General features: G+C 51.1%; 1 protein-coding gene across 9 annotated transcripts in view; it reads right to left on the bottom strand.

The window, feature by feature from the left end:
• Positions 1–24,777, bottom strand: part of SFMBT2 (Scm like with four mbt domains 2) — a 231,323-nt gene extending 206,546 nt beyond the window's left edge. For 2 of the 9 annotated variants that reach the window (XM_058681956.1, XM_058681959.1), the window contains exon 1: positions 24,179–24,460. The gene's annotated coding sequence lies outside the window, so the exon portion shown is untranslated. Of the gene's footprint in view, positions 1–20,539; positions 20,653–24,178; positions 24,461–24,634 lie in introns of those variants that run through there. The other 7 variants (XM_058681951.1, XM_058681957.1, XM_058681954.1 and 4 more) reach the window with 6 other exon arrangements.
• Between the last annotated feature and the right edge of the window lie 880 nt (positions 24,778–25,657).

Below are 25,657 nucleotides of genomic sequence, written 5' to 3'. Positions count from 1 at the left end.
GCACCAGGTACGTGCTGCTAAAATTTAATCCCGCTGTATTTTATTATCCACCTGTTTATATAAAATACTACACCAGACACTGTGAGGGGAGGGGACTCCAGAGCCACCTCTCAATCAAAATACAAAGAAAAGAAAATACGTAGCGTAGAGTAGGAACCTAAAAACTGTCTAGACTGGGTCTCAAGTGGCAATCTGTGCATCTTGCTAGTGCAAAGGTAAGGACACGAATAGGAAATGAAATGACAAATTACCAGGCAAATGTAAACCACTAGGAGATTATCTCTTACTCGTTCCACACTCTCCGAGCAAGGGTGCTTATCATATTTTCTGGAGCAAAATAAGAGGGGACGTGGTCTGAGGGGTAGACGTCAGGACCAGCGATACAATGCAAGCCGGGCCTGTCCGGGAAAACAGGAGAGCCCTGGTCAAAAGGCGGGGTACCAGACCCAAAATGGTTTCTTTGGTTTGTTTACAAATCACATAAAGGACAGGTAAATAGCACGCCTTCACTGTAGCACTGTGTGGGGCAGAGAACACAAGGCAAAGCAGTCTTAATCCTGCCCTCCAGCACAGACTAAGACAGACGGTGCAAGAAACTTGGGTGCATACGGGAACAGCTTAAACCTAAGTAGAAACTGGATGTGTTTTTCTTTAAATAATCTTTTTAAATGAAGGATTAAATAAAGGAATCCGTTCAACAGATAGATGGGTGCCAAGATTATTTAAAATGGAGGGCATTGGCAAAGCCAGCACTTTAACATTGAGGCTGGTTAATTTTACCCCACCGACATCAGGTTGCTAAAATAACCTCACGATGAGAGGCAGAACTGCATTCTCCTAGGAGAGTTCTTTCCCAATCGCCATTACAACACAGATTCACGAATTTATGGGGAGCCACAGTCCTGGGTATTTCGTCCCCCTCACGCTGCACCCAACAGACCAGAGAGTGGAAGCAGAGGCCACCAGGCGACTCACAAGCTCTCGTGCCTGGATCTTACAGTGGATGGCAGTAGTCACCAGTCTATCTCTAATGTCACTGGAATGAAGGAGCAATCGCCGGTGCAATCTGCAGAAAATTCAGGTGTTGAAAAGAAAGCGCGGCCATCCCACCAGGTGCCCAACTGCCAACGACGTCAACAAGCAAGCACGGCCATCCCACCGGGTGCCCAAGTGCCAACGATGACGTCAACAAGCAAGCGCGGCCATCCCACCGGGTGCCCAAGTGCCAACGATGACGTCAACAAGCAAGCGCGGCCATCCCACCGGGTGCCCAAGTGCCAACGATGACGTCAACAAGCAAGCGTGGCCATCCCACCGGGTGCCCAACTGCCAACAACATCAACAAGCAAGCGCGGCCATCCCACCGGGTGCCCAACTGCCAACGATGACGTCAACAAGCAAGCGCGGCCATCCCACCGTGCGCCCAACTGCCAATGACATCAACAAGCAAGCGCGGCCATCCCACTGGGTGCCCAACTGCCAACAACATCAACAAGCAAGCGCGGCCATCCCACCACGCGCCCAACTGTCAACGACGTCAACAAGCAAGCACGGCCATCCAACCATGCACCCAACTGCCAATGACGTCAACAAGCAAGCGCGGCCATCCCACCGGGTGCCCAAGTGCCAACGATGACGTCAACAAGCAAGCGCGGCCATCCCACCGGGTGCCCAAGTGCCAACGACGTCAACAAGCAAGCGCGGCCATCCCACCGGGTGCCCAAGTGCCAACGATGACGTCAACAAGCAAGCGTGGCCATCCCACCATGCGCCCAACTGCCAACAACATCAACAAGCAAGCGCGGCCATCCCACCACGCGCCCAACTGTCAACGACGTCAACAAGCAAGCGCGGCCATCCCACCATGCGCCCAACTGTCAACGACATCAACAAGCAAGCGTGGCCATCCCACCGGGTGCCCAACTGCCAACAACATCAACAAGCAAGCGCGGCCATCCCACCGGGTGCCCAAGTGCCAACGATGACGTCAACAAGCAAGCGCAGCCATCCCACCATGCGCCCAACTGCCAACAACATCAACAAGCAAGCGCGGCCATCCCACCACGCGCCCAACTGTCAACGACGTCAACAAGCAAGCGCGGCCATCCCACCACGCGCCCAACTGTCAACGACGTCAACAAGCAAGCGTGGCCATCCCACCGGGTGCCCAAGTGCCAACGATGACGTCAAAAAGCAAGCACGGCCATCCCACCGGGTGCCCAAGTGCCAACGACGTCAACAAGCAAGCACGGCCATCCCACCGGGTGCCCAAGTGCCAACGATGACGTCAACAAGCAAGCACGGCCATCCCACCGGGTGCCCAAGTGCCAACGATGACGTCAACAAGCAAGCACGGCCATCCCACCGGGTGCCCAAGTGCCAACGACATCAACAAGCAAGCACGGCCATCCCACCGGGTGCCCAAGTGCCAACGATGACATCAACAAGCAAGCACGGCCATCCCACCGGGTGCCCAAGTGCCAACGATGACATCAACAAGCAAGCACGGCCATCCCACCGGGTGCCCAACTGCCAACGATGTCAACAAGCAAGCGCGGCCATCCCACCGGGTGCCCAAGTGCCAACGATGACGTCAACAAGCAAGCGTGGCCATCCCACCGGGTGCCCAAGTGCCAACGACGTCAACAAGCAAGCACGGCCATCCCACCGGTGCCCAACTGCCAACAACATCAACAAGCAAGCGTGGCCATCCCACCGGGTGCCCAACTGCCAACAACGTCAACAAGCAAGCGCGGCCATCCCACCGGGTGTCCAACTGCCAACAACGTCAACAAGCAAGCGCGGCCATCCCACCGGGTGTCCAACTGCCAACAACGTCAACAAGCAAGCGCGGCCATCCCACCGGGTGTCCAACTGCCAACAACGTCAACAAGCAAGCGCGGCCATCCCACCAGGTGCCCAAGTGCCAACGACGTCAACAAGCAAGCGCGGCCATCCCACCACGTGCCCAACTGCCAACGATGACGTCAACAAGCAAGCGCGGCCATCCCACCAGGTGCCCAACTGCCAACACGCCCCCACTTCAAGAACACATGCAGGGAGCCCACAGGGTTAAAACACACACCCGCTAGCAACGATGGAAGTTTGTGTGTGAGTTTACAGACCACCGGATCACCTACACAGGGACACAATGCCCACTGACTCCAGGGGCATCCAGACAGCACAAAGAGAGGGGCAGATGGGGCACACTCTGGAAAACACTGCCTCCCTCACAGCAGTCCACTGGAGTCCGTCAGGGGACCACCAAGAACTGGGAAGGCAGAAGGATGAGCCCCTGAAGTATCGGGGGTGGGACACTTGGAGCAAACAGAGTACCACAAACCACCCGCACAGAGCGCACCGCCATGGTAAGCTGGTAAGTGACAGGAAACCCCACGGACGCAGAGAAGCACAGGCGAGCAAGACGTGGGAGCCGGGATTACCGAGATGATGGTCAGGCAGGACCTGAGCAGGTGCTGCCTGAACAGACTCAGGGCCGCACCCCAGCGAGAGGAGAAGGTTCTGCCTGAGCGAGGACCCGAACCCCTGTGCTCCACTCTGTGGTCAGGATTTCATTCCAGGGGGTGAAAAGATCAGATCTGTTCCAGGAAAGTCGCTCTGGCAGCTGGATGCCAGGCAGACGGACAGACAGGGACAGGACTGAAAAAAAAAAACAACGCGGGCGCAGGTCTGAACTAAGACAGCAAGGGAGAAGAAAAGGAAGGAAGCTCAGGGTGTATCTGACAGATGCAGCCCAGGAAGCCCCGACATTAACAAAACACAATCTTGTCACAGCTGGAAGGCAGGTTCTTAGAAGAAATCACTTCATTTGCCACAGCCAGTCCTCCACAACTAATGGGACCTAGGCAGTGCCCATGGAAATAAAAATTGGGGGGGAAAATACGCTGACTATGAGAATGACAGACCATTTCACAGAAATTTACTTCCAGTGGAGTCTGTCGGGGGAGCAAATCTTACTGGTGACAGCTGGCCCAGAAGATCTGCCAAATGAAAACAGGATTGTGAAAAGCAAATCCTTTTCCTGACTACAACACCCGAACCCCCCCAAAAGGCTATTTTTAAAAGGAAGTATATTTCATTCTGATCTTAAAATACATATAACTTCAAGACCAAAGGTAAAACTTTCTATTAATGAAAGAACTTTTTTTTTTTTAGATGTGAAAAGAAGGCTGAGAAAACCAGGTTTTTAAAGGGTAACTTCCTGTTTTTATAATACACCTGTGATCCAGTGCAAAGCTATTAATCCTATCATAATTGGCTCTTCTTGTCTCTAAAGTTGTTGAACGACAGAATTATAGTAACGGGAGCATCTCACAAAAGTTGTCTTGGCTCAGTGATAAGAACAGTGAACTTGGAGAGGAATAAGGTCACTATTGAGCTGTGTGACCTACGCAAATTACTTAACCTCTCTGTTCCTCAAACTTCTCATGAAGGCATAATTAGATTAAATCAATGGCCCTTTGAAACCTAAAGTTCTGGGGTGCCTGGGTGACTCTGTCGGTTAAGCGTCCAACTCTGGATTATCAGCTCAGGTTGTGATCTCGTGGTTCATGAGATCGAGCCCCAAGTCGGGCTCTGTGCTGACAGAGTAGAGCCTGCTTGGGATTCTGTCTCCCCTCTCTCTGCCCCTCCCCTACACATGTGAGGATTTCATTCCAGGGAATTCACTCCTTCTCTCCCCAAAATTAATTAATTGAACTTCAAATCTAAAGTTCTATGAATCCATCAAGGCTTTTTATTTTAAGTGGTAATGGTTTATTTGCTGCATTCATATTACCCGTTTATCTGAAACAAATTTAATATAATCAGCATCCTCCCCCTGTAAATTCTTTTCTGCCTCCTCCAATCATTTGGAGTATTCAGAGAAGGTTAACTAATTTTAGCATAAGGCAAGCAAAGTCTTGTTAGGACGAAGATGGGCAGGGAAGGACACTCACTAGATACTATCCTAAAGCTAACCAGGAATTTATTAGGGGCTTTTACCTAATTTGAATTAGTTGCAGACACCAGCAAGATCCAATAGAATTTTCCATACCTTGCATGGTCCAACACAGTAACCACCAGCCACACGTGGATCTCAATTTTAATTTTAATTAATTTATAAGTCCTATTGGCTGTCGTCTTACAGAGTACAGCTAGCCCACAGCACAGACAGGCCAAAGTTGACTATATCTGAATTTGGAGCATGTCCTATATACCCATCAACTCTTGGCTCCCTTAAAAAAGTTTTTTTGTTTTTTTTAGTTTTATTTATTTTTGAGAGAGAGAGAGAAAGAGGGAGGGAGGGAGTGCCAGCAGGGGAGGAGCAAAGAGAGAGGGAGACACAGAATCGGAAGCAGGTTCCAGGCTCCCAGCTGTCAGCACAGAGCCCGACACGGGGCTCGAACTCACGAGCTGCGAGATCATGACTTGAGCCGAAGTAGGATGGTCAACCGACTGAGCCACCCTGGCGCCCCTGTCTTAAAAACATTTTAATTTAACGCCAGCAAGCTAGTTAAAAGAGAACACAGGAATTTTAAAACCTAGGGAATTTCACAAAGAGACTTAACAGCTTCCCCATGAGCCTGCACAAATACTTTATAACAAACGCTGTGATGTAGCAGGTTTGTATAGAACGTGCTGCATTTCTGTATCGATCTAATTTCAAAGAAGAAGCGATCTAATAAGCTAAGTTATGTGCATCGCACTAAAATCACTTCCTGTTTTCTTTCATCTATACATTCAGGGAAATCATTCCAACTCAAAAAGGTGGTCAGACATAAAGTGTTTCTGGGAAGGGAAGAGGAAAAAAGTCCACAAAACTGACTGTTAACACATGAGTCAAGTATCAATGGCTTATCTGATACTTATTAAAGGGGGAAAAGTTTGCTAAAGTTTTTTATGACTTCGTGGGGATTTAGCTCCATGCATTCTCCCAACCAGCCACTATCAAAAGGTCACCGAGGACTGTCAAATAAGACATCGATTTAAATGCACTGAATCCATCACTTCAAATAGAACTCAAGGGTAACATTATAAATATCAAAAAGAAAGCCACCTGGATGAGTGGCAGATTTAAACCTTACTTTACAAAGACAGGTAACAAGCCTTTTTTACCAGGCGACTACAAAACGTATTTATTTTGGCGAATGACACATCCCATTTGCCCTTTTCCAACAACGTTTACTTTTTCCTTCCCACAAATGGTACACGCACACTCTGCAGAAATCTAGGAAAATAAAATTATAAAGGAAGAAATTAGAATCACTCGTAATTCTAACACCCAGGCACAACCATTTTTGGGTGTATAGTATCCCCTCCTGACGGCTTCTCTGTGGCGTTTGAGTGCAGGCAGAATTTAGAAACTCAAGTTTCGTTTACCATTCTGCAGAAAGCATATGTCCCCACGTCATTAAACTTCTTTGAAAACATGACTTGAAATGGTTGTACAGTCTTTACTGTAACAATCTATTTACCATTCCCCTCCTACTGACCGTTAAGCTGTTTTTTATTTTTCCCCATCATCAACGGCACTGTGCTAATCATCCTGGGCCCTAAACCCTACTGCGTCTCTGAGCAGTAGGGTTTCAGAGAATCCCAGAAGTTAGATCAGGGGCCAAACTCAAGAACACACCTAAGCCTCACGATCCACGCTGCTAAAACACCATCCAGCCTGCCAGGCCCCCTTCTTCGCTTACAGAGAGCCTCACAGTGACGACAGAATGAATCTGAGATGAGGCGTCTGGCAGCCTCAGGAATTCGAGCGTGCGACTCTTGATCTTGGGTCGTGAGTTTGAGCCCCCTGTTGGGTACAGAGATTCCCAAAAAAATTAAATGAACTTTGAAAAAAAAATAATCACTTAAGAAACAAAACGGAATATATCTGAACGCAACCTCCTCCGGGTCCATCAGGGGTGTTTTCTTTCCCCTTTTTCAATGTAACATCAACCAACAGCATCATGCCATTGCAACATACGGTCCTCATGTGAAAACACTGTTCATATCCTTCCACATTTCAATTCTGTTGGTATTTCATATAATTTTTAAAAATTTTTTTAATGTGTATTTATTTTTGAGAGAGAGAGAGAGAGCGTGAGCAGGGGAAGGACAGAGAGAGAGGGAGACACAGAATCGGAAGGAGGCTCCAGGCTCCCAGCTGTCAGCACAGAGGGCAACGTGGGGATCGAACTCTCGAGCCGTGAGATCATGACCTGAGCTGAAGTCGCATGCTCAACCGACTGAGCCACCCAGGCGCCCCTAGAGCACCCACTCTTTTTTTTTTTTTTTTTTTTTAATTTTTTTTTTCAACATTTTTTATTTATTTTTGGGACAGAGAGAGACAGAGCATGAACGGGGGAGGGGCAGAGAGAGAGGGAGACACAGAATCGGAAACAGGCTCCAGGCTCCGAGCCATCGGCCCAGAGCCTGACGCGGGGCTCGAACTCACGGACCGCGAGATCGTGACCTGGCTGAAGTCGGACGCTTAACCGACTGCGCCACCCAGGCGCCCCTAGAGCACCCACTCTTGATCTCAGCGTCATGAGTTCAAGCCCCACACTGGACGTGGAGCCTATTTAAGAAAAAAAGAAGAGGAAAAGGAAGAAGAAGAAGAGGAAATCGTCTTGCATTATAAGTAGTGTTCCTTAAAGAATTCCAGTTATCTCAATTTCATTTTACAAAGTCAAGCTTTGCTACACCCTCTGCCTAAGTCAGGCCAGGCTGTTCTCCATAAAAGTGTAGCAAGAGTGACGATTTTGTGAAGAACTCATCCCGTTGACTCTTCCTAGGGGAGCCATTCTCCTAACGGACCTATGTATCTGGACACCCCTTTTTTCCCAGGTCTCTTTTCTCAAATAGCAAGAGCGGAATGGATCGTGCAAGCTCCAGGGACTCTTCCCATGATGTCCCTCATTCCTAGCAACGCCCTTGTCCTTCAAATCCCTCGGGTGACCGCTTTGGTGTTCATCTCCGAGCCTCTGATAACACCTCGCTTATTAACGTCTCAGTTTCCATCATTATCGGGTAAGGTGCTGGCACTCAGCCCGCTCTCCCTCCCTCCCGCCTGCCCTTCCCCTCCTGACAGGCGTGATTCAGAGCAGCAAGGCTCTAAGCAGATGCCCCAGCCGACCCCACAGCACCTTAGGATGCCTCTCCTTCCTCAGACAGCTCTGCCTCTGCTCTGCCCCAATCCAGACTAACTGCCTTCTCTGCCGGGCTGGCAGGTGCCATCCTGAGACCTGGCCTCTGTCTCTTTTGTAGCACATCCTGCCTTCTGGGTCCCACACCTTCCCCGTTATCGGTTTTCTTTCTTGGGATGAGGCACGTTCCCCACCACGTTCCTAGGAAAGGATTTAGGTGGGAAACACTGAGGTCTTGCGTGGTTGAAAATGTCCTTACCTACCCTCCCATTTTAACCAACAGCGTAGGCGGGTAAAAAAAAATCCCAAGCTGGAAAAGCATCCTCTCTCAGAGTTTCGAGGGCTTCCTTCCACATCCTGAAGCTTCTAGGGGAGAAGTCGGGCAGCAGCCCAGTTGCCAGGGCTTCTGAGGTTCTGAGATTTCACAGTGGCATGTCTATGGCAATCCACTTGTGGTTTCGGGGCACACAGGCTTCTTTCGAGTTTGAAATTCATGTATTTCGGTGCTAGGAAATTTTCCTGAATTACTGCTAAGTGCTTCCTCTCTGTTTTCTGTTCTTTCGTTCAAAGTCATTCAAACGTCGGACCTCCTCGATCTCAATTTTCTCTTTTATGCTCTCTTTCCTTTTTTATTTTTTTTAATATTTTAGAGAGAGAGAGAGAGAGAGAGAGACAGACTGCGAGCGGGGGAGGGGCAAGAGAGAGGGAGACACAGAATCCGAAGCAGCCTCCAGGCTCCGAGCGGTCAGCACAGAGCCCGACGCGGGGCTCGAACCCACAGACCGCGAGATCGTGACCTGAGCCGAAGTCGGACGCTCAACCGACTGAGCCACGCAGGCGCCCCGTCTTTTATGTTCTTCGAATGTACCACCCCGACTAGAATGTACCACCAGCTACTCCTTCCTGCTGTTCTGTGGAGCTTCACAGTTTCATTTCAGAATGGTCTTTTGAGGGGCGCCTGGGTGGCTCAGTCGGCTGAGATTCTGACTTCAGCTCGGGCCACGATCATACGGGCTCGTGAGTTCGAGCCCCACCTCGAGCTGTCTGCCGTCAGCACAGAGCCTGCTTCGGATCCCCTGTCCCCTGACCCACGCACCCTCGGTCTCCAATAAATAAACATGAAAAACACAGATAAACAGACTCCTTTTAAATCCTCGTAATCCTCCCCATTCCCATCCTGTCCCGGTTCTGTTGCCTCTATTCCATCCCTGTGCTGATCAATGATCTTTCTTTAAAGACCTCTCTTCTCGCCTCCGTGAGAGAAGTTCTTTTTCTCTCCGTTGGTTCCTGGTCTCTGCATTTGCCTGTTAGGCGCCTTGCTCAGAAGGGACGTGACACTTCGGGGTTCCTCCCGTTCAAGAGGCAAACCGGAGGGGCTGGCTGGTGCCTCTGGGCGCAGGTGAGGGTGGGACCCGGGAACCCGTCTGGAGGCCTGCGGGGGTCGTTCCCGGAGGAAACCCCCGCGTCTCCACTCGCAGGTTGGCCGACACACTGGAACGAGTCTCCCGTATTCCGCTACGGCGGGGCTGGGCTCTCTGCCTGCTGTCGCTGCTGGGCAACGGAGCCTCCCACACCCGCTGTCTCCCTTCCCTGTGAGGAGGCAGGTGTGGGCTCCACGAAAGCTCAGCCTCCTAAATCCGAAGTCACAGAGGCATCCGGCCCCAGCTTTAGATTTCCGCCGATGAGAGCCCGTTGATCCCTGTCCTCCCTTCCTCGCCCACGACTGACCCATACACCTGTTGTTCGTCTTGATTTTGTTTTCTTAGACACGATCGGTGTCACACTCTCGCCGTGCCCCGATGGAAACCATAATTATCCAAACGCAGGTGAAAACGTGAAGCTGTTCTCTGGCGTCACGGGGCTGCCTTAGCATCCACCACCCTTTGCGTCTCCTTCGCCCACGGGCAGGGTCCAAAGGCTCGCTGCTCCCATGGGCTCGCTTTCGAGAACCGCATCGTGTTAACAATAAAAGAAACGGTGCGTTTCTTTTCAAGTTACCCGCTTATCCACAGACCTTTCGAACCGACCCGCCCTGGAGTAGAGTTCAAGAAACTCGCGGTGTCCCCAGCTGGCAGACTCAGAATGTCAAGCTTGCTACTCTGAAATGGGAAAAGGTTTGCGGTTGCTTGTTCTCGTCTCGTGACTCAGAAAAGAGAACCTCCGCCTGATAGGAAAGAACATGTGAAGGTCTAAACTCAAAGCCTACGAAATTCCAGCCCCACGCTAGCTGCCCGTGCATATGTAGCACGGCGAAATCACAGCAGAAAACGGCCTCATTTCACACTCCGGGAACCTGCAGATGAGCTCAGGATAACTCACCTAAGCTTAAGATCTTTCCAAATATTTCCATAAGAAATTCCAGGGCTGACGGCAGCCAACGGTTCCCACAGTAACATCCCGTGTCTTCTAAGCCACGGTTGTGACCGTCACCTCTGAACCTCCCGATCCAACAGCACGCGTCACTCGAGGGCAGAAGAGCGAATGCAATCTGGGGTTACAAACGGGCTGGGGCAACGCAGAAACGCAGCAGCCTTCCGGGCTACCTGCTCAAGAGAGGAGAAAACCCAACGAAAGGGCACACGAGCCGTGCACCATCTCAGGGGTTCACTTACTGGCTGTTTACCTACAAATTATTTCAGTAGCGTTAGCCACTAATTTACCATAAAGAAGGACGAGGCCTCGAAATACGCAACAGAATCCACGATGCAACAACACGTCTTTGCATCAAGGTAGCGACGAAGGGTTTTGTGCACCACAAATCTGCCTCCACGCCACGAAGGTGCAACACCGTCCTGGGGTTGGCATACGACTGACACCAAATACTTCACACAGAAGAGCCTGATAGAGGCCTTCCTGAAAAAGCAGGCCTCTTAGAACGAGCACAGATATCATCCCACTCAGCCCCGACCTCTTCAACAAACCCTGGGGTTTCCCTGTCACCTGCGAAGACTGGAATGAATGAGAGCATCAACCCGAGTTTCTAACAAAGCCGAGCAGCCTCCTACTTTACAGGAGATTTGTATCTCACGGCATACATCCACGCATAGAAGGCATTTTCGGTAAATTAGCCCATGCGTTGTACGCATGATCCTTAAGAACTCAAAAAGTAAAGAACTCTGACAAGGGATCCTTGTGTCGGCTAGACATGCATAGATAATGTCTGATAATCAGTACCTAATCTTCTGAGGGGGTTTTATGTATTCATTACTCCAAGCCGCACAGATGTATGGCAACAATGCTTGAGAGATACCGCACACTTGTAAACGTGTAGAGAAGCACCTCCTGGAAGGCAGCCTGGAGAGCTGTGCAAGCTCCCTGGGGATACACAAAGCAACTAAAGAGCATTTCAGGTGTTTACTTGAAGCCATGGATATAACCATAAAATTGGGCATAAATCAAATTTTATAAATCACATCATCTAAATGCATGAAGGAGGTTTCCTCCAGTGGAGGAATATCATTATGCAAAGCCAGTAAAAACACCCTAATTTACCTTGATTAGGACACAACATGGGAAATGTAACGAACCCTGCAGGGATCGCAGGAGACCTGGGCTTTACACCGTGATGCACCCGAGTGTATGCCTGGCCTGCAAAACACAGCCAGCAACCCTGTTCTCATCTGCAAAACGCAGGGACAATTTCAAAAAGTGTCCTCTCCCAGGCAAACATTTCAGGCAATCTGGGCCTTCACCCACCTTCCTTATTAAAACTAAGAGTACGTGGGAGGAGAAAATAATACAGCATCCCCTTCAAGGGAACAGAGACTCCAAAAAGGAAACACTACACCCATGGTCTGAGCTGGATCCCAAAAGCTTTCATAAAAAGAGAGGAGTCAGGACCTAAATGCCCAACTGGCTACTCAAGAGACTTAACCTGATAAACTGCCGAGAAGCACTGAAGTTCGTAGCAACACAGGGATGAACGGGAAAGGTGTCCTGTGTTCTGCAGCTAGCCGGGAAGAGAAAAGCATACTTAGTTCAAGGGTTTTTTTTTAAATGTTTGTTTATTTTTGAGAGAGACAGAGACGGCACGAGATGGGGAGGGGCAGAGAGACAGAGAGGGAGACAGAGAATCCGAAGCAGGCTCCCGGCTCCGAGCCGTCAGCACAGAGCCTGACGCGGGGCTCGAACTCACGAGCCGTGAGATCATGACCTGAGCCGAAGTCGGACGCTTCGCCTACTGAGCCCCCCCGGCGCCCCGGACTTTCAAAGCCCCTTCTTAACTAGACCACATGGCAAATGAAGGCTGAGAAGTACAAGTGACAGGAATAAAGACAAACGTGTGGGATGACAGTGCAGCGCTGAGTGACCACGGGTCGACACGTCCGTGCCAATCGTGGCAAATCAGGGTGAGCAAAACAGGATCCACCTCCAGCGATCAACACGCAGCCAGAGGCTAGAGTGGCGATTTCACATCTGGTGTTCGTCCGTGTGCAAATAAAAGAGTACGTGTGATGAAAGCAGAGGAAGTCTAACTTTGTGAGTTGGGATCAAGAAGGATATTAATGCATAAACAAGTGGGCTGCCTGGAAAAGCACATGCTTGCACTCAGGGCCTCCTGTCACGCTGATGACGTCTGTCCTCCCGTTCAGACTGTACGGGCTACCTACCTCCAAACCCTCATCCTCCTCCCCAGGGGCCTCCATCCTCAGGCTCCTCCTTCCCTCTTTCCCACTTCTCCACCCTTCGAAAGGCAAATCCGGTCTCCCCCCGGCAGGAGTGAGGGCAAACCCCACACTGATCCAAGCGAAATGTTGGCAGCGTGCTTGGTCCTCCAACCCCCTGGACTTTTTCTGTCTTTTATCCCCACTTGTCTTATGCAGCGTTTCTGCAAGGTCTCCACAGGGCCGGAGAGCGGCGTATCTCCTTCAGAAAGAGCCCCCACGGAAGCCTGTTTGGAACAGTCTCTTAGGGATCTCTAACCTACGTCCTGCACCACTGGCCACTTATCAAATGCTAGATCCCCTCTTCTCCTGCTGCCCAGGGAGCGTCTGTGCTTAGCACACACCCAAGACGATTATGACTGGATACTCAAGATGACCTCTACTGAATAGTGTTTGTTTTTTTCTAACCCACCCAAAGGGAAGCATCCTTTCCAACGTGGAGGTGAGAACAGAACGATGGCTACAAGGGCCAACCCGTCCTTTGCAAGGGTGAGCTATGCGTATGCACCTTAGGAAAGAGTCAGAGACGTGTTGTCTTCTCTAACAAAAAGATAGGGCATTTGTCACAAAACCATAAAAGTAAACGTGGCTTTTACTTGTTTTTTTAAGTTTTGCTTATTTAACTAATCTCTACACCCTACACGGGGCTTGAACTCACAGCCCCGGAATCAAGAGTCGCATGCTCTTCGGATTCTCTGTCTCCCTCTCTCTCTGCCCCACCCCAGTTGCGCTCTGTCTCTCTCTCTCTCTCTCTCTCTGTCTTTCTCTCTCTCTCAAAAATAAAGACATTAAAAAAATAATAAAAAATAAAAGAGTTGCATTCTCTTCTGACTGAGCCAGCCAGGTGCCCCACATGGCCTTTACCTTTTTTTTTTTAAGTTTATTTTATTTTTGAGAGACAGAGAGAGATAGAGCACGAGCCGGGGAGGGGCAGAGAGAGAGGGAGACACAGAACCTGAGGCAGGCTCCAGGCTCTGAGCTGTCGGGACAGAGCCGGACGCGGGGTGAGAACCCACGAACTGTGAGATCATGACCTGAGCCGAAGTTGGATGCTCAACCCACTGAGCCGCCCAGGTGCCCCCAGTACTTAAATATTTAAAAGTGTAACAGAACCATAAACATTTTCGTAATTAACTCTTAAATTAAAAAAAAATTTTTTAAATGTTTACTTATTTCTGAGAGAGACAGAGACAGAGGGAGCGGGGGAAAGGCAGAGAAAGAGGGAGACACAGAATCGGAAGCAGGCTCCAGGTTCCGAGCTGTCAGCACAGAGCCCGACGTGGGGCTCGAACCCACAGACCGCGAGATCATGACCTGAGCCGAAGTTGGACGCTTAACCGACTGAGCCACCCAGGAGCCCCAGCCTTTACCTTTTAAAGCCGGTTGTACCTAGCAAGAAAATTCTATCTGCCATCCACTACAGGAAAAAAAATCAAAAATCCAAAATGGAGGATTAAAGGAAAGTGACTTAGCCAAGGTCACACACAAAAAACTCTGAGCCAGATCAAGGGTTCTGAATTCCCTAGACTGGTTCACTGTACCCATCAGACTGTAGGCTATCTACATTTAGTGCACTTCCTAAAAACTATATATACATATACATACATGCCAAGAGCCAATTTCCATTAAAATCCTGCTACTTTGATTTGGTGCAAAACTTGACTTTTTCTCCTGAGCTTTAGAGGAAGCGAAATTAGTTTCTACTGGTAAACAGTAAAGAAGCTTTGATGGCCAGCTTCAAGCCTGAGGTCAAGCTCACCGTGTGACGTGCACATCAGCTGACCTGGCCAGAGTGAGCACAGTGCTTCCCAGGCCTCACACAAAGAGCCGCTCTGAATTCAGCGTTCTGTGGCAGAAAACAGGAACGTCCTAAAAGACCAAAATGCTAAGGTGCATGCAGAAGATGATGCTCATTGGTGGCCAGCACTACTCAGAAAGGAAAATTCTAGCTCTCTTCCCCGGCTTCCAATTTATTCTCGCTTACGTTAGAGCGGGAAGGTCTTTCAGAAAGGAGAGAGAAAAAGGAAACCGGTGGATATGAAAGCCAATTATTTTTTGAATTAAGCTGAAATTTCGGAAGTGCAGCACCTTCCCAAACTTTTAGTGGTTGATTGACATGTCAGGGAGCCGCACGCTATCCCAACCCAGAAACACTGAGTAGTTTCACTTCTCCTTTTTAAAGACGGGGATTCAGCTTCGTTTAAAGGCTTTCCTCTTTCACGACGATCCAAAATAAATACAAACAGAAATGCTCTAGTCTTAACGGCATTTCAAATCAAGCACATTAAAAACAAAAACCTATTTATATGATCCTGTATAACCTTTCCAAAGACTCGATCTCCGTATCGGTAAAATAAAGATAAGAGCACTCCCCTATAAAGATTAAGGAGGCTAAAGCATTTAAAGTGCTAGGCACAGCGTGTCACAGGGAGTCAACAATCAATATACAGTAATTTCAGTTTCAAGACAACGTAATACCAGGATTCAATTCCTCAGTCTCTCTCACTCCACCTTGCTAGCAAGTTACTCAAGCTCCCTAAAGCCTCAGTCTCATCTGTAAAGTGGGGTGATATTTCCATAATCTAGATGAAATAGAAACACAAAATTGAGAAGCACAGTGGCCGGAAAACAGTTCAGGCTTACAAAGGCAAGTACTTTTATTTTCAACATTATCTGGAATAAACTGCTAATTCCAAATCTTATTAATTCCTCCATCCTTCCATCATTAGTCCCTGGACCTACAGATCCACATGTCCAGTTTTTAAACGAGCACCTACTGAAATTATACTTAAAATGACACTTTGTGAGAACTTGCACTCGGCATTTCAGACTCCTGTATTATACCTTACAGTGATGCGGGATTCATACTTCACTTTTAACTGAAATGGAATGGAAAAAAAAAACTTGCCGAATTTAGGAGAAAGTAGACAAGGTACACCTTAATAATTTTTTTTAAGATCATTTTTTTCAGGGGCGCTTGGGTGGCTCAGTCGGTTGGGCGTCCGACTTCGGCTCAGGTCATGATCTCACGGTTTGTGAGTTCGAGCCCCGCATCAGGCTCTGTGCAATCTGAAGCTTGCTTCGGACTCTGTGTCTCGTTTTCTCTCTGCCCGTCCCCCACTTGTGCTCTGTCTCTGTCTCTCAAAAATAAATAAATGTAAAAAAAAAAATTAAAAAAAAAAAGATTATTTTTTTCAGGGCACCTGGCTGACTCAGTTGGTGGAGAACATGTGACCCTTGATGTCAGTCAGGGTCATGAGTATGAGTCCCCGGCCGGATGCAGAGATTACTTTGAACACAAATTTTTTTTACTAATAAGAAAAAAGATGATTTTTTTTTTCTCAGCCAATAAAACTTCAGGGGGAAAAAACAAAAATCCCAGGATAAAAATCTCTTCCACCTCTCCCAGTCCCACCAGCTCCAAACGAGTCTTGTCCAGTCACAGCTGCTAACATTATTTGCCCTACAGAATTCACCCTATGCTTTAACAAGCGCCGTATCTACCGAAATGTGTCATTTTTGTTTTTAAGGAAATCAAAAAGAATGAAACAGAAAAGCACAATGGATTCTTCGCTTGTTCAGTGTCAAAGACATCTATCTTATCACAAGAATGGAAACCTACGTGACAGAAAGTAAAACTTTTTGATTAGTGAATGTCATTTTGTCAAAACACAAGGGGCCCTAACTATCAGTACATGGTGAAATATAATCACGTTCTGAAATTCACTAGGGGCGCCTGGGTGGCTCAGTGTGTTAAGCATCTGACTTTGGCCCAGGTCACGATCTCAACGCTTGAGTTCAAGCCCCGAGTTGGGCTCTGTGCTGACGGCTCAGAGCCTCGAGCCTGTTTCGGATTCTGTGTCTCCCTCTCTCTGCCCCTCCCCCCCCCAAAAATAAACAGTAAAAAATAAAATAAAATAGATAAAATTCACTAGGGTGCTAACCAGATGGGGAGTGTGATGCTCGCATCTTTTAATCAGAATACCACTGAAATGATCATGCAAAACCGATCCTTAAGAATTTTATTTGAGGGCCACTTGGGTGGCTCAATGGGTTGTGTCCAACTCTTGATTTTGTCTCATGTCATGATCCCAGGGTCATGGGATCGAGCCACATGTCAGGCTCTGCAATGACGGCTCGGAGTCTGCTTGGGATTCTCCCTCTTCCTCCCTCTCTCTCTCTGTCCCTCTTCCCCTCTCCCCCGAACTCTAAAATTAAAAAAAAAAAAAAAAATTATTTTAAAGAATTTCATTTGGGGGCACCTGGGTGGCTCAGTAGGTTAAGCTTCCAACTTTGGCTCAGGTCATGATCTCACGGTTCATGGGTTCAAGCCCCTCATCAGGCTCTGTGCTGACAGCTCAGAGCCTGGAGCCTGCTTTGAATTCTGTGTCTCCCTCTCTCTCTCTGCCCCTCTTCTACTCGTTCTCTCTCTCTCTCCCTCCCTCCCTCTCAAAAATAAAACAAAACATTAAAAAAAAGAATTTTATTTGGTAACTTTATATCCTTGTTAAGCAAGTTCTAAATTGAATACCTTCCCTTATTTATAATATACAGTCCTGTCTTGTTTACACTAACTTCAGCCAATGTTTGCTTTAGCCAATAAGATCATTTGTCTTCTGAGTTGTCCATGACACTTCTGGTTTTACATAGAGAGGAAATACAGTTGACTCTTAAATACTGTAGCTAAGACCAGAGTTTTCATTTCTTTTTTTGTGTGTGTGTTTATTTATCTTTGAAAGAAAGGGAGAGAGCCTAAGCAGAGGAGGGCCAAAGAGAAAGGGAGACAGAGAATCTAAAGCAGGCTCCGAGCTGTGAGCACAAAGCCCGACGTGAGGCTTGAACCCGCGAACCTTGGGCTCATAACCGGGGGCCAAAGTCAGAGGCTCAAGCGACTGAGCCACTCAGGCGCCCAGAGAGGAAGTACAGTTGACTCTTGAACAGCACAGGTTTGAGCTGTAGGTCCACTGACACGCAGATTTTTTTTTTTTTTTTATAAGACATACCACTCTAAATGTATTTTCTCTGGGGCACCTGGGTGGCTGAGTCAGTTAAGCCTCCGACTTCGGCTCACGTCATGATCCCGTGGTTTACGGGTTTGAGCCCCGCATTGGAGTCTGTGCTGACAACTCAGAGCCTGGAGCTTGCTTTGGATTCTTTGTTTCCCTCTCTCTCTGCTCCCCTCCCACACTCACGCTCTGTCTCTCTCTCCTTCAAAAATAAATAAGCATCAAAAAAAATTTTTAATGTATCTTCTCTGCCTTATGATTTTCTTAATAACTATTTTCTTTTCCCCAGCTTTCTGTATTGTGAGAATACAGTGTATAACACAGATAGAAAATACATATTCATCAACCGTTCATGTTACTGGTAAGGCTTCTTCTGGTCAACGGCAGGCTTTTAGTACTTAAGTTTTTGAGGCGTCCAGTTACCCAAGGCTTTTCAACTGGGACTGGGGGGAGTTGTTGCCCCTAACCCCCACGTTGTTCAGGGCTAATCGTACTGCCTAGTGGCCCAACGTAAAGAGCAGGGATGGAAGATGCAGCATCGGATTGGGTTCCTCCACTCACTAGGCTACCAGCAGGCTGCCGTCACCCACCCACGCTATAAAGACTACTGGATGAGGTCCCTGTACTCACTCTGTCTGCAATGGCGGGGTACAGAGGGCTATCTGAGACGGCCCCTCAGAGTCCGAGGAATTACTAAAACATACTCGAACCAGGTACTTCTTTGTGACTTCTATTCAAAACCACAATGACCCAGCCCAGCCCATGCTATCATAGGGATTATATGCAAAGGCCGCACTGGCGTGTTCCTCGATCTCTACACCACACCTTCTCCAGGGCATGAATGAGACGTGCCCCCACGTGGAGCCTGTGTCACTCAACAGTGACAGCACTTTAACCCTGAACAGTGAACTACAACCCAACTACCTCCACAGACCTCTTCTGGAGCCACCGTCACCAAGGCCAGGGTAACGTTTTCACCATACTTCGCGGACATGGGTCTGACAGATGAATCGCTTGGGCATGCCTACAGAGATGTGCTGAATCACCAATTTCCCCCCCAAACAGAAGCATGGAGATCTCTGAGTGAAACGCAAGTCCAAAGCACTTATTTCATCAACAAGGAAGATGAGGCTCAGAAAAATACAGTAAGTGGTCCAAGGTCACACAGCTAGGCAGAAACATCTCTGAAATAGATCCCGGCCTCCTGGTTCTGTGTTCTCCTCAACGCAATCAGGCGGTTAGATCCTGGGTCACCAATGAATGCACAGCTTGGTTTGTTATGACAAGTATAACTCCCCTAATTTTTTTTCCTAATTGTAGAATGGGGACAACAAGTTGTTATTGGGGCAATATAGACAAGGACAAGAACGGCTAAAACAAAACAAAACAAATAAACACAAAATGAGTCTTGAATTACACATGTTAATTTCGTTTGGAAACGGGGACCTTTCACAAGTTCTTATGACCACTCTACTGTTAAGTGAACTCCAAAAGTTCCAAATAGTGACATTCTAACAGAGAAATATCCAAACCTAGAATAATAGAACTGGAAGTAATTCAAATCCCAAAGTAGACCATTTTTGTTCAAATCACTAATAAGAAGAAAGAGGAGGAGGGGACCTTTTACTTCCATATCCCGACAAAAACTTTTAGGCAGAAGTACAGACCCGGGAGAGCCCCGCACTTCCCCTGCACGGGCTTCTTAAACTCCAAAAGCAGCCCGTACCAATGAAGGGGAACCCTCATTCACTTACTGTTCAGAGCAATGTTTCCATCACTCAGCACTTCTCAGATTTGGCAAGCCCTTTGTGGGCACTGGCTGTAAAGGAAGGTGAAAAATGCCACCTCAGCTAGAACAGGCAGAAATGGGATTTGATAAACATTCAACACTCCCAGGACAGCAAAGGAAGGTCTTAGGATAAAAAGGGACTAGAGAGGCCAATCCTCTCTAGCCAATCCTCCCAAGCCTCTCACCAAGGCTCTCCCTTTTCTTCAAGAACCTATTCTGGTGGGTTGGATTTTTTTTTTTTTTTTTTTTTGCTTTTATTAAAGCAAGAATCATGAATCTAGGCATTTATACCTAGCTAGAGCAGGATTAAAAAAAAAAAAAAAAGTCCATGATTTTTGCCAAAAAAAAACCAAAAAAAACAAAAACATGAGTTGAAAAGCTCTCACACATCAATTACTCCCATCATTAGTGAAATTCAGGTCCCAGCGGGATGGCCTGTTTGAGACTCAAGTGCCCGTACCCAAATGGGAAACAGTCAGTTCTCACCCCTGAAGGTCTAGGCTGGCACATCAGAACAGCAGGGGGTGGGGGGCACTCTTCTCCAGGGGAGGGGCCGCTGAACCACCCAGCCACCGGGCAGTGGTTTACACGGCCAGGGGAATGGGTCCTTGGCACAGTAAGAACTTTGATAGGGGAGTGGAGGGTTTCTGGGGTACATGGGTGTACCCTCTCAGGCAGGCTTGATCCCAGCGCAGAGCGAAGATAAGGACTGGAGACAACATTTATTTATGGAAGGGAGGAAGCACGGGGTGTGCCAGTTTAAGGCGTGCTAGGGAGAAAGTAGCAGATCTCCTACCTCAAAGGAGAGCCTGGCAACAATTCCTCTGGCCACCAAGGCCTCTCCCCTCCCCCCTCCGTACCCGCTCAATCGCCCTCCCCACCCCCACTTGCCTCCCCAGCATCTGGGGCCGAATTTAAGCCTGTTTTTGCGTTTTCTCCGACCTGGTGAAACCTGGATCCACTTGCTCGGTGCAGACACGCCAATCGGCCCCCCGGGTCCCCTGGCCTCGGCGGGAGGGTGGCGGGGCGACGGAAAGCGGAGGGCAGCGGCGATGGATCCCGATTCGGGCAGGGTCTGCCCTGGTCGAAAGCGGTTTCCCACCGGTGGGCTCGGAGCCGCCGCGGCCGCGCCGCTGGAGCCGACCGAACGCCGTGCCGGGCGGAAGCTCTCCGGAGCGGGGGCTGCGCGCGGCGTGGGAGCCCTGGCCCCTCGAGCGCGCCCGCGGGGTCCGGGGGCGCGAAGGACGGGACGCCGGGGTGGTGAGAAGTCGGACTACTGCGCCGAAAGGGGCGCGAGCATCCGCACGACCAGCCCGTGGCGCCGGGCTCTTCCCGGAATCCCACCCCACTCTGCAAACCCAAAGATCCCGAAAATTCCGAAAGCGAAACTGCAAGCGGGTCTCCAGAAGTTTGGGAACGGTCTCGCAGGCTTGCCGGCGTCGTCTCCGCACTCGGACACCAGAGTTGCCGTCAAGGCCGAGCGCCCCAGGCGGTGGCGATCGCTCCGCACGGCCACCAGCCGCGTCCCCGGGCCACCTCCCTCGGTTTTTTACGCGGAAAGGGCCCCAGCCCGGAGCCGCAGCCCTGGCCCCGGTTCCGGGGCGGTGGTCGGCCGGGCTCTCGCCGCGCGACTCGGTTCCTCCCTCCTCCCGCTGCTTCCCCCAAGAAAGGGAAACTTGGGCCCTGCGAGAATCCTGAGGAATGTTCTTTGTAATCGGTTGTGTATTGGCGTCCACGGCACAGCTCGGTGCAAAATCGCGGGTTTCGGGGCGTTAGAGTGAATTGTGCGCTTGTCAGCGGCGACGTCAGGAGGACGAGGGGAGGGGTTCCCGGCTGAAACTGCAGTTTACAAGCACAGAGCCATTTTAGGCTGGTTTCCACCCCAGCGAAGCCCACGGGAGAGCTGTCCCCGGAGGACGCGCTGCCAGCGCACGCTGCAAGGGCCGGGGACGCGCCGCGCTCTCAGCCCCGGGGGGGGGGCCGAACGAGTCTCCGCCCGAGTGTCGCCGATCTCTCAGCCCCGCCGACCAGGTGGGAGGGAATATCTGCCGCGGGGTCCCCACCCACGGGGCACTGCGAGGGACGGGCCTCTCCGAAGCGCGGCGTCCGTCTAAGTGGGGAGCACGAGCTGACCCTATGGATCCCCCCTCTAGGCCCCTGCAAATGCCCAGAAACCGCGGTACTGCGCTAACTGCAGACCTAGCCACCACTATCTTTTTAACCCCAAGATTTAAACACGTCTCGGCACACGTGGCCAATGCACCATCAGGTCCGCTGGCCTAGATAAGGTCCCCAGGACCTGCCCTCGCCAGGCCCCGGGGACGCGCACAGCCGCCTCAGAGCCCCCCACCCCCCGGGTCCCTCGCGCGCGACCTCCGCTCGGCAGCCGCGTCCTGGCCACTGGCGACCCCTGTTGGAGATCTGGTCCCTAGCTTAGCGAGCTCCGGTTTGCTTGCTTCCCCCTCGGACTCCCCTTACAGCCTCCGACTTTGCCCCCAAACTCCAGTCTCAGACCCTCCCGGCCCCAGAAGCCGGCCTTTCCAGGGCGCCGCTCAAACCCCAAAGCGACAGCGCCGCCCGCTGGCCTGCCACGGCCCAGGACGCCCCTCTCAGATCCAGCCTTCTCGCGCAGGACCTGAGCAAGGGACACTTTCATCCGAGAACACTGCTCCCATCCCCCACCTTCCCTAGAGCTCAACTCCGAAAGCAACTCCTCGCTTCGACCCTACACACTTCTCCGCCGAGATCCGCGCGCGGACACCTCTCTGCGCCGCCATTTCCATCCTCCCCGCGCCTCGGTCGTGGGGCCCCCCGCCGCCAAGTGCGGCGTGCCCCCAGCACACACAAAACCCCACAGGCGTCTGCAGCCAGACTGCACCCAATACCCTGGACAGTTAGTCCTTTGAATGAGCACCTCCTCACTCCGCCTACCCCCGTAGGGCTTCACACGCGCAGAATCCAGCAACAGGGAGAGCTCGTCTCGAAGAAAGCCGAAATAAATCATTGCCTCTGCCCTCATGTATTTTGCACCACGTGTCAGCAGTTTGTCACGTCAAATCATGGCAGGGTCTGGCTCCAAGACGCACACACACGTTGGGGGCGTATGTCTTTGACACCCCCCCCCCTCCAACTGCACACACCGGTATGCCCACTGATCCAAAGGCACACACTGCAGTCGTGCTTGGATACCCTGGTCTGGACCAGCGGCACCCATCCCCCCCCCCCCAACAGCAATGGACTGGACACGCACACTCTTAACACGGAAAAAACTAGGGCAGCTCATTCTGGCTCTTTTTTCCCACTTAATTCGCTAAAACAGCTCCCGGAGTAGCCAAAGAGAGTCGAAACTAAGGGATGGCAACTCCGGTTGGGTTTTTTCCCACCTCAAAACCTTTATTTTCAGTTTTTAAAAGCCACCTTAGCCCGCCATATTGAAACTGGCACGGTTTCTAAATACTCCTTCTCCGCAGTCGCTGCGCTTTTGCAAGAAAACACAAGTACAAATCCGGCTCTGGACGTGCGTCCGGCCGCCGCGAACCGACCACTTCCCACCCCCACGGTTCCCCCGTCCCCGGTGCACCCTCTCCCGCTGCCCCGGCTCAAAATCAATAAATACATCTAGCAGTTCCTACAGTTGTTTCTTTTCTTTCTTTCTCTTTCTTTCTTTCTTTCTTTTTTTGGCGGATTTTTACCAACACACACATTTTAAAAATACACTTCAAAGCCAGATCAGATTAGCAATTTTGAAAGGAGGTCATATGAGAGCAGACAACAGGAAAGCCCCAAGTGACAGGATATTACTTTAAAGCAACAAAAAAAAAAAAAAAAAAAAAAAAAGAGCATCCATGCCGGAGCACGCTCCGAAAACTACTACTACTGACAATCTCATTTCAAGCTACACAGGCAAATGTTTCCAAGAGGGCGACTCCGAATGTGTAAACGATTTTTAACACCCTTGACGGCTGGTCTCCAGTCCTCACCCTACGGTTTTCCCCCTCCCCGCCCCCAACACACACACACACACACCAAAAAAAAAAAAAGAAAAAAAAAGAAAAAAAAGAAAAAAAAAAAGAAGAAGAAGACGAAGAAAGAGACCCCCAGCAAGGAAGCGACCGGGGAGCGCGGGGCAGCAAGGGCGGCTGCGTCGCTAAAATGAGCGCACGAATGAGGAAGGTGGGCGGCGGGAGGGGACAGCTTGCACCCGGGGAGGAGGACGCTTTGCAACTACAGACGGCCTCCCGCAAGGCCGGGCTTTTCAAAGCCCAGGGACGAGGTTGGAGGGGGGGACGGGAAAAGCCAAAAAATGACAACCCGGAGCGCAGAGCGGAGTTTGGGGCTCTGCTCCCGTGCTGTCGCTCTCCCCTCCGGCTCTCCTCTTTTGCTTCTCTCCCGCAGCACCCCCTTCCCCAAGCCTCCCACGCCCGGGCTTGCTCGAGCTTCCCTTTCCCCGCCCCCCCCCCCAACCCCCCGAAGCTGGAAAAAAAGAAGAAGAAGCTGAGCGGCTCACACTCAACCTGCGGGCCGGAGGTCTGCTGGCGGGGCGGGCTGGGCGCGGGGACGGCGGCCGGCGCGGCGTCCTACCTGGTGAAGTTCGTCCTCCCCTCGGAGTGGTCCCAGGCCCCGGGCGCCGCCGGGGGGACGCCCGCCTCGCCCGCTCGCTCCGCCTCGCCCCTGCTCGTCGCGCCTGGCTCGCGCCCCGCCCGCCGCCTCCCTCGCGCGCCCGCTCGGGTCCTCCGACTCCCACTACAGCCTCATTCCAATATGGCATCCTCTCTGTGCGCATGCCCGGCACTCTTTTTTAAGATGATTATTTTGTGTGTGTGCAGCGAACTCCTTCAACGACCTTTCCCAGCGCTCGCAGAACGCCTCGCACCCGTTAGCCTGCGGGGCGCCCCCGACTCCCTCCCCGGCCCCGCAGTGCCGCCCCCGCCCCCGGGCACACAACGACCCCCCCCCCAACACACTCACACGGGCACACTTCACGCTCACGCTGCGCCCTCCCCGCCCCGCTCCCCTTCCTCCTTTCCTTTAGCTCACTCCGTACACGATCTGCAGAAAGTTCACATCACAGGCGTTTCCGCAAAGCCACCCGCAGGGAAATCTGGGCAAACTCCGCATCTCCCTGGACACTTTTGTCTTCTGGGTTTGCAATCCTTCGGTCGACCAAGTGCACAAACTTGCGCTTTATCCGCCGAGGGCCGGTTAGGAGCGGAGAGAAATTCAATCCTCTCCGCCACCTCTGCCCCGCCCACTGCGCCCCCCCCCCCCTCCCCAGGGCACTCACAGGGAGCCTTTTCTATGGAGATTCGGACTTTTCCCGGTCCCTTGGGGAAGGCGGGAGGGAGCGGCGGAGAGGTTTTTTTCAGGGAAACATGCCCCTAGGGGGAGGAAATTAAGTTGGGGCCGCTGCTCGGGCCAGCTTGCAGTTGCTCTCTGCCGGGCCGGGGCCGGACGCAGGTAACCGGGGTCGCCACGGCGTCTCCTGGATCAGCACCCGGGCCCGAAGACGGCACCTGGCCCGGGCCGACTGGTGTAGGGCGGGAAAAGAATCCGGGGCGGGGGGGGGGGGGGGGGGAAACGTGGCCCTCGGCGACTGCTGGAGCGCAAGGGAGGCGGCGCAGCCGGGTGCAAAGCGGAGTTACCAGCCGGCGGGTGCGGGTACCTCGGCGCTGTGCCCAGGGCGTGGGGGGTGGGGGGAAGGACGGAGAGGACCTGCCGGGGCCTAAGGCGCAATGGCTTCGCAGGGACTGAACGTCCCCACTTCGGAAAAGCTGGCGACGCCCTATTGGGAAAGACCGAGAACTCACGAAGGTGGACCTCGCTGTACTGAAGAGCGAGGAGAAGCTGGTTGGGGACAGCAATTTATTTCCCAGGAAATCAGAGATAGGGACACGTTTGGTCCGGGGTGGGGGGGGGTTGTTCTACGGCCGCAGGGGGTAAAATTCTCCAATGTCTCCCAATTTTGTGTCCATCTCTTAACTAGGAAACCCTCTTGCCCTCCCCCAACGCTGGCTCAGGGGGTCAGAAGGACCCCGGGGTCTCGAGCGTCCTGCGCGCTCG

The sequence above is a fragment of the Neofelis nebulosa genome, chromosome 8 (genome assembly GCF_028018385.1).
Source record: "Neofelis nebulosa isolate mNeoNeb1 chromosome 8, mNeoNeb1.pri, whole genome shotgun sequence".
Lineage (NCBI taxonomy): Eukaryota > Metazoa > Chordata > Mammalia > Carnivora > Felidae > Neofelis > Neofelis nebulosa.
This window is presented reverse-complemented; position numbering and strand designations above follow the sequence as displayed.